At 45.4% G+C, this 7,458-nt stretch overlaps 1 long non-coding RNA gene across 1 annotated transcript; it reads right to left on the bottom strand.

Moving 5' to 3' along the window:
• Positions 1 to 1,650: 1,650 nt before the first annotated feature.
• LOC308463695 lies at positions 1,651 to 7,036 on the bottom strand. Its single transcript, XR_013979696.1, has 3 exons — positions 6,974 to 7,036; positions 3,124 to 3,277; positions 1,651 to 2,046 (listed from the first exon to the last, which is right to left on the bottom strand). It is a non-coding gene; the product is annotated as an uncharacterized lncRNA (long non-coding RNA).
• Between the last annotated feature and the right edge of the window lie 422 nt (positions 7,037 to 7,458).

Here is a 7,458-nt window from a genome sequence, read left to right on the forward strand (position 1 = left end):
CAACTGTCTGTCTCAGGATAAAGACAGCTTCCTAGCCTGCTATTTTCCTTTAAAAATAATGTATCACATTGTGCTGGATTTAAAATAAGAATAAAAGGATAATGTAGTTGTTTCAGATCCTTGCAGTTTCATGTTAGGGAAGCAAACTGCAAAAGTTGCTGTATTGTTCTTGTTGTGGAACTCAGGCCAGCATGATTTAGAGCCTGAATTTTTTATTTTATTTTTTGAAAAAAAAGATTTGTTGCACATAACAAAGCAGAAAGGCCTGTTCCTTGGCAGACGCAGAAGCACTAACTACAATCTCAGAGGGACTTGCTTGGAAAGAGAGGCTCTGCTCTAGCTTGCCAAATGCATGGAAGTAACTTTAATTTTTCACTTTAGGAAGACTGAATGGGGAGATGGCGCACTAGGCTGAAACGATAATTTGACTAATTTGAACATCCAGCCTGTACTCTCCCCCCCCCACATTTAATTAGGGCTGAGTTCAGATGTGCTTGTTTGGCACACAGTGGCATTGCCACTCAATGGCAGCCTCCTAGCATCTCCTGGTAGAGCTGCGAATGTCCTGTCTGAAACCCTTGAGAGTCACTACCATAGGGTTGCCATATTTCAAAAAGTAAAAACCAGGACACCCCAAAAGTTGTTGAGCACTGCCTTTTGGAAATTCCCCCCCAGATATCAATTCCACCTTTGAAATCAAGGTAATGTCTGGGAAAATTTAGTCATATAGCAGGCCTACACTACCAGTCAGTGTAGACCAGGCATAGGCTAACTTGGCCCTCCAGATGTTTGGGATTACAACTCCCATCATCTCTGACTACTGGTCCTGTTAGCTAGGGATGACGGGAGTTGTAGTCCCAAAACATCTGGAGGGGCAAGTTTGCCTATGCCTGGTGCAGACAATAGGGAGCTAGATGGACCAATGCTCTGACTCAGCCTAGGCCAGCCTCCTGGGCTCCTAAGCACTCTGAACAGTCAGCAGGGCTGATTCGAAGCAGGTGCTTTGGTGAAGGAGAACAGAGCTTGACCATTTTTGCTGTCAGAGTCGGAGGACAAAATGGCCTATCCCTCAATTCCATATACAGCAGCCAACAGCTGCATTTTACTTTGAAACAGGCCATGGCACCTGATGGCAGCAGACCAGCAGAAGGCAGGTTGTGTGGTACTAGCAGAAATGCCCTCTCCACGACCCTCAGCCTCTGCTGCCTGAAGTGGCTGCCTCGTTATACCAAACACTTGGGATGCCAGTTCTGGAAGAGGAGAAGCCCCGTGTTTGCTCCAGAGCAGCTGATCTTGCCAGGCAAGGCAAATGCAACTGCTGGCAGAGTATTTAAGCAACGCCTTTCTGCCCTGTGTGCAGCACTGACTCTGTTCTGCTGCAGTTCGTATTCTGCTCAGGGGTTCACTCTGCGTCTTGATGTCTGTTGCGATGAAGTTGCATAACGCACACAATTAATTGTCATTCTGTCATTCTACCTTGTTCATTTCATTGCAAAGGAAACACAATGCAAATGGGGGTGGGGAAGCATAATCCTTTAAGTGTCATTTGCAGACTGAGAGGAACAACAACAACAACAACAACAACAACAACAACAACAACAGTGAATATTGATTGCAATCACTGAACTGATTTCCATTCTGTACACTGGATGAATGAGCAAACACCAGCGATTTTCACTTCCGTTTCCACTTTGTCTGAATTCTCTGACATCCCTAAGCAAGATCCCTTCGTATACTGGCCATGTCTTCAAAAGCTGACCTCTTATCATTGGCACTTGTTTTTCACTCAGGCTCTGTGAAAGCTGCCAGTGCAGCAGATGTCTTCAACAGGCATTCAAAGTACCAAACTCAAGCTTCCAGATTCCAAAACCCTTTGCTGTTTTCCGACAAAGCCCATCTGTGCGTAGATTTTTTTTCTTTTTTTCCATTCCCATCATTTTCAGCCTGCCCCTCTCCACAGATGGTTCATAATTGCCCTTTTCTCCCCCCAGGGGGGAGCTGTTTCCACTAGCTGATAAAATCAAGGGTAAGGATGGCTTTCAGAATCTGTTTAAAAAAAGAGGAAGTATCACTATCAATGAAAATGCCTTTGGGTTGTATCCAATGCTAGCCCTGCTCAGAGGATACCCACCGAAAGTAAGGAACTTGAGGTAGTCATGTTCACTAATTGCAATGGGCCTACTCTGAATAGGATTTGGATTGGATACACCCCACTGGTCCTAATTAAACCAGGGGTATGGATCCTCAGGCCTGGGTCCAAATGTGACCTTTGGGCCTTGGTCTGATCCTCAGCACTAGACAAACGCAGCCCCTGTTCCACACACTATAAGAGAGAGACGGAGAGAGGGAAAGAGAGAAGTTATGATAGCCATATTCATATATCTAAAGGGCTATCTCATGGAGCATGGAGCAAACTTGTTTTCTTCTACTCGGGAGACTAGGACCCGAACCAATGGATTCAAGCTACAAGAAAGGAGATTCCGACTAAACATCAGGAAGAACTTTCTGACATGAAGAGCTGTTTGACAGTCTCTCGCAGGAGGTTGTGGAGTCTCCTTTATTTGAGGTGTTAAATCAGAGGTTGGATGGCCACCTATTATGGATGCATTAGTTGAGATTCCTGCATTGCAAGGGGTTGGACTAGATGACCCTCAGGGTCCTTTCCAACTCTACAATTCTATGACTTTATGTGTGCAGGGCCAGCCCATCCATAAGGTGGCCTGAGGCAGCAGACTTGGGCAGTGCCCATCCCACCCACCCCTGCTACCACTGCTGGAGAAGCAGGTGTGGGTTCTGGCAAGATCTCAGACGTCTCATGAGATTTTGCCAGAACCCAGAAACCCCAGTCACAGAACCCCAGTAAGTGAAGCTTTGGCGGGGTTGGTGGGGGACAGCACCTTCCTGATTCACCTCAAGCAGAGCTGGGCTACCCCTAGTGTTTGTAGAAACAGGCGACCTTCAGATGGCATGTAGCCTGCTGCACAAAGGTCACATCTATTGTTCCATCCACTTTTGCTTCTGGACCTGCTGACAGCACACAGCCCTCTAGAAGTTTGTCAAGGAGGGAATGCAGCCCTCAAGCTGCAAAGGATTCCCTGCTACCAAACAGTATACCATGCTCACAAAGTTTCAACTGCAGGGTTCTTGCCCACAAGGCTGCAATAGGATCCGAGATCTCCAGTTTTGGTTGCATGGTGTCAGCTGTGTTCTCTGGACAAGTCAAGTTAGAAGGCCTCTGAGCAGTGCTGCAGCTACGGCTGCATCCAGAGGCCACACTCTGGAGGGGGAAGGAAGAAGAGAGATGTTGTTGTGTTCCACAACTGAATACACATGGCTGTCTGAATTCACCCCCCATGAGACCATTATGTCCAGCGTCTAAAATTACCTAGTTACGTCTCTCCTTTGAAAGCATTTCTGATGTCCAAAATTCCAGTGTTGCCTCCCAAAATACTAGTCAGTGTATATACACTTTGGTTTGCCCAAAACGTTTTCCAAAAGACAGCCCACCCATTCCAGGTCAAATCTGTTGTGTCTGAACTGACGTGAAGATATTTGCTAAAACCTGTGAGTCAGCGAAGTCTTGGAAACACACTCAGACGTTGGTCAAAATGTTTATCAAGTAAATTATCTCAGGCCATGGCAGCTCTCTCCTGTTCCACCTTGACTCCTGACTCCTGGGTTTTGTTAATAATTCCTTGCTTGGTCTGGCGGGTTTGCTGGAGACCTGCTATATGAAAGCACTCCCTTTTTCAGTTGGGCTGCCCCAGAACAGGAGTTTATTCTACTCCACACTTCACTGGAAAATAACAGGCACAAGGCATCTTTGCGAGTTTACATTTGAGCCGTTGGCTGGGATCGCCCCAGCTGGAGGCTGACATATATAAAAATCACCAGTGGAAATAATGCATTGCAAGGCTGATTCCTGAATTTGCAGGGAAAAAGCAGTCAGGTAAGGAGGACCTTTCCACAAACAACCCACACACCTAGCAATGGAACAAGGCCTTTAGAGTGTCTGGCTGCCTGCACAGATGCAGAACCTCGATGAGAAACATATTTGTGTTGTTGTGCCCTGTTGCTGATTGCATACCCTCCAACATTTCCCTGATGAAAATAGGAATATCCCATTCCATAATGATAATTTTACGGGGTTGCCACAGCCACCCTGGGCAGATTCCAACATATATAAAAACATAATAAAACATTTTAAAAAAAACCTTCCCTATATAGGATTGCCTTCAGACGGCTCGGGGGGTTGGATAACTCCATACCCTCCAACATTTCTCCAATGAAAATAGGGACAACCTACCATACCCTCCAATATTTCTCCAATGGAAATAAGGACATCCTAAGGAAAAGTGGGACATTCTGGGATCAAATCAGAAACTGGAATGGCTTCTTTAAATCCAGGATGTCTCTGGAAAATAGGAACAGTTGGAGGGTCTTTGACTGTCAACAGAATACCATGGAAGAAGCCTTGAGAAAAAGAGTAATGGTGGAAAGGTCATATTTACTCACACGTAACAATAGAAGATCTGCCAAACAATGACCAAATTATGTAAGTCTGAGCATGAATTGACGTATGTGAGGGAAGCATTCCTTCAGTGCAAGCAGCCACATCCTGTGGCTCCCCATCCAGGGATTGGGAGAAAATTCTGGCCTCCTGGCAGCTGCCTCACTGCAAAAAGTGAAGTTACAGGGAACCAAGGCAGAGGGCCTTCTCGGTAGTGGCACATACCCTGTGGAACGCCCGTCCATCAGGTGTCAAGCAGATAAGAAGCTATACAACCTTTAGAAGACATCTGAGGCAGCCCTGAATAGGAAAGTTTTCAATGTTTGATGTTTTATAATGTTCTTATATGTGTTGGAAGCCGCTCAGAGTGGCTGGATGATGGGAATTGTAGTCCTGAAACATCTGGAGGGTCGAGTTTGCCTATGCCTGGTGTAGAGGGAGGGAGGATGCTGCAAAAGAGGAGGAGGGGGAGGTAAAGAAGGCTTAAATAGCAGCCCGGTTGTTCCCCTGCTATTGGGCACAGCTGCCCATGGAAGAGAGAAACTCATGTCTACTCCTAAATAAGAGTCAGTGGCAAACTCACCCCTCTAAAGGGCAGCAGTGGCATCCTCAGACAGCTTAGACTGTGACCCTGTAACAGGGGTGGGGTTTTTATTCAGGGGCATAGGAGTTAACTCCTAGGGGCCAAGGTCCCTTCAGCTCCCCAATAAAATATTTGAGCCCCCCCTCAAGTTAATAAGTGTTGCCATTCAAATGGTGTGTGTGTGCTGCATCTTGTGATGCAGGATGGGGCTTACCTGCCTCCCCCCCCCCAATATTTTATTCAAGCTGGCACCCCAGGTGAATCAGCAGTAGTTTGCTTGGGGCAACACAGCTTTTGCAGAACCTCCCTGAGTGAGAGGGCAGAACGGCTTTAGCAAGAGGTGACCCCTAACTCTGCACCCAAAAGCAAAGATGTTTAAGTTAAGTGTGTGTATGTGTGCACATAACTTTGTTGCAATAAATGTTCTGTAGTTCGCCTTCTTTGTAATGTTTTCTTTTAAAATCTTTAAGATAATATCTTAATATCCTGTTAATTGTATACGCTATATTTGACTTTCTTCAGTAATGGAATGCTTCATTTTATCTTTTAGTGTGTTGCAAACTGTTTTGAGATTTTTCTTCAAAACGTAAAGAGGTATATAAATGAAGAAACAACAACAACAACAATACCAACAGTCGAAATAAAAAAATTCCTTCCTGTAGCACCTTAAAGACCAACTAAGTTAGTAGCACCTTAAAGACCAACTAAGTTAAGTACCAAGAACTAACTTAGTTGGTCTTTAAGGTGCTACAGGAAGGAATTTTTTTATTTCGACTATGGCAGACCAACACGGCTACCCATCTGTAACTAATACCAACAGTGGCATTTTCCTGAGCAGCTGCAGTGACATTTCTCTCCACATGGAGCAACAGTGAGAATTTCCTAAGAGTGGCCACTTAAGACCTTTACGTTTCCAAGAGGTTTCCTTTCAGAAGGTCCCCTCTCAGAAGACAAATGGGAAGACAGCAGCAACGCAGGAGGATGCCCTTCTGAGCCAAAGACTTGACCTTTTAAAATCTTACTGACTGAGCTAAGTGACAGGACTTCAGCACTCACTAACACCATCGCTTGGGGCTTTGGTTTGGTAGAAGCAACATCTGTTCCTACTCCAGAAGTCGCCTGCCTTTTTGGGCCAGAGGGCACATTTGGAATTCTGAAAACCTGCCATGGGCACCAGTCACAAAATGGCTGCCATTCGGTTGTTGGGCAGAATACAAAATGGCTGCTGTGGTAGCATGGGATAACAAAAATGCTTGACACATCTAAAAGAGCAGAAAAAGAGGACCACAAAATAATGTAGGAATGCCACCCATCATTTGGTGGGTCAGGGATCACCTACATCAGCCACTGCTGTCATGCTCACAGAGAGGGGTTATTTGTATCTATCCTCTGTTCAGAATAGAAGGGAATGTGGGCAAATTTAATGAGACATGGTCAATGTAGAAAGGGCCAAGCAAGTGTAAACAACAGCTGGGCAATAAGAGCAAACAGTCTCTTATGTCTTATGGTTTTTTGAGGGGGTATTTACTGAGGTAAATAGGATGCAAAATAGCATCTATGCTAGTCTAGTTCATTTGCAGTATCTCAGGACTTTGTCCTAGAATACCTTCATAGACTTTCTCTAATTCTGAACTGTTCATTGGTGCCTGTAAACATATCTATGATGTAGGACAGTAAAAAGAGGAAGAAGAAGCCTGGAGCCATGTTAAGCTTATCTCAGTGGGAGGTTGTTCTCTGTGCGCCGTAAAAATAACCGTCCCATTTTGTGCGAGTGTGTCATCTATTTACCAAGGAAAATCACAATCTGTTTGCCAGCAAGAGGCCCTCTTCTTGCCCGACGTTCCAGCTGGGTTGTCTTGTTAAGATACACAGAGGTCAACAGACTCACCCAGGGCCACACAGGAGGTGTGAGAATGAGCAGGATGCTTCAGCCGTTGAAAATTCACTTCTTTCCTCTAGAATGATTTTTATCACAAATGAAAAACACACAGACAGAGTGAATGGACAGCACAGAGTGGGGGGGGGGGAGCTGTTGTCTGCAAAAATAACAGAGTCCAATGAGAGGGTTGGGTTTCCCAAACCGTTTACTTCCAGGGAACCCTTTCTACGTCAATGTCTCTGCTAAAGAATCTCCATGCATTGGCCATGGAACTCTATTGTGTTCCAGAGAATTCCAGAGAATGTTATAGGGTGTGTGCACAATTCACAGGAAACTGCTGGTTGGATTTGTTGAGCCTCACCATCCCCCTGCATAGCCTGACAGTGTGCCTGAGAACACATGGCCCCTTTATAAGGGGTGGTGACACAGCACAGAACACATGATTTAGAAAGTCCCAAATTCAGTCCCTGGTGTCTTCTGGTGGGT

Source organism: Podarcis pityusensis (assembly GCF_964106645.2).
Source record: "Podarcis pityusensis genome assembly, chromosome: 14".
Classification (NCBI taxonomy): domain Eukaryota; kingdom Metazoa; phylum Chordata; class Lepidosauria; order Squamata; family Lacertidae; genus Podarcis; species Podarcis pityusensis.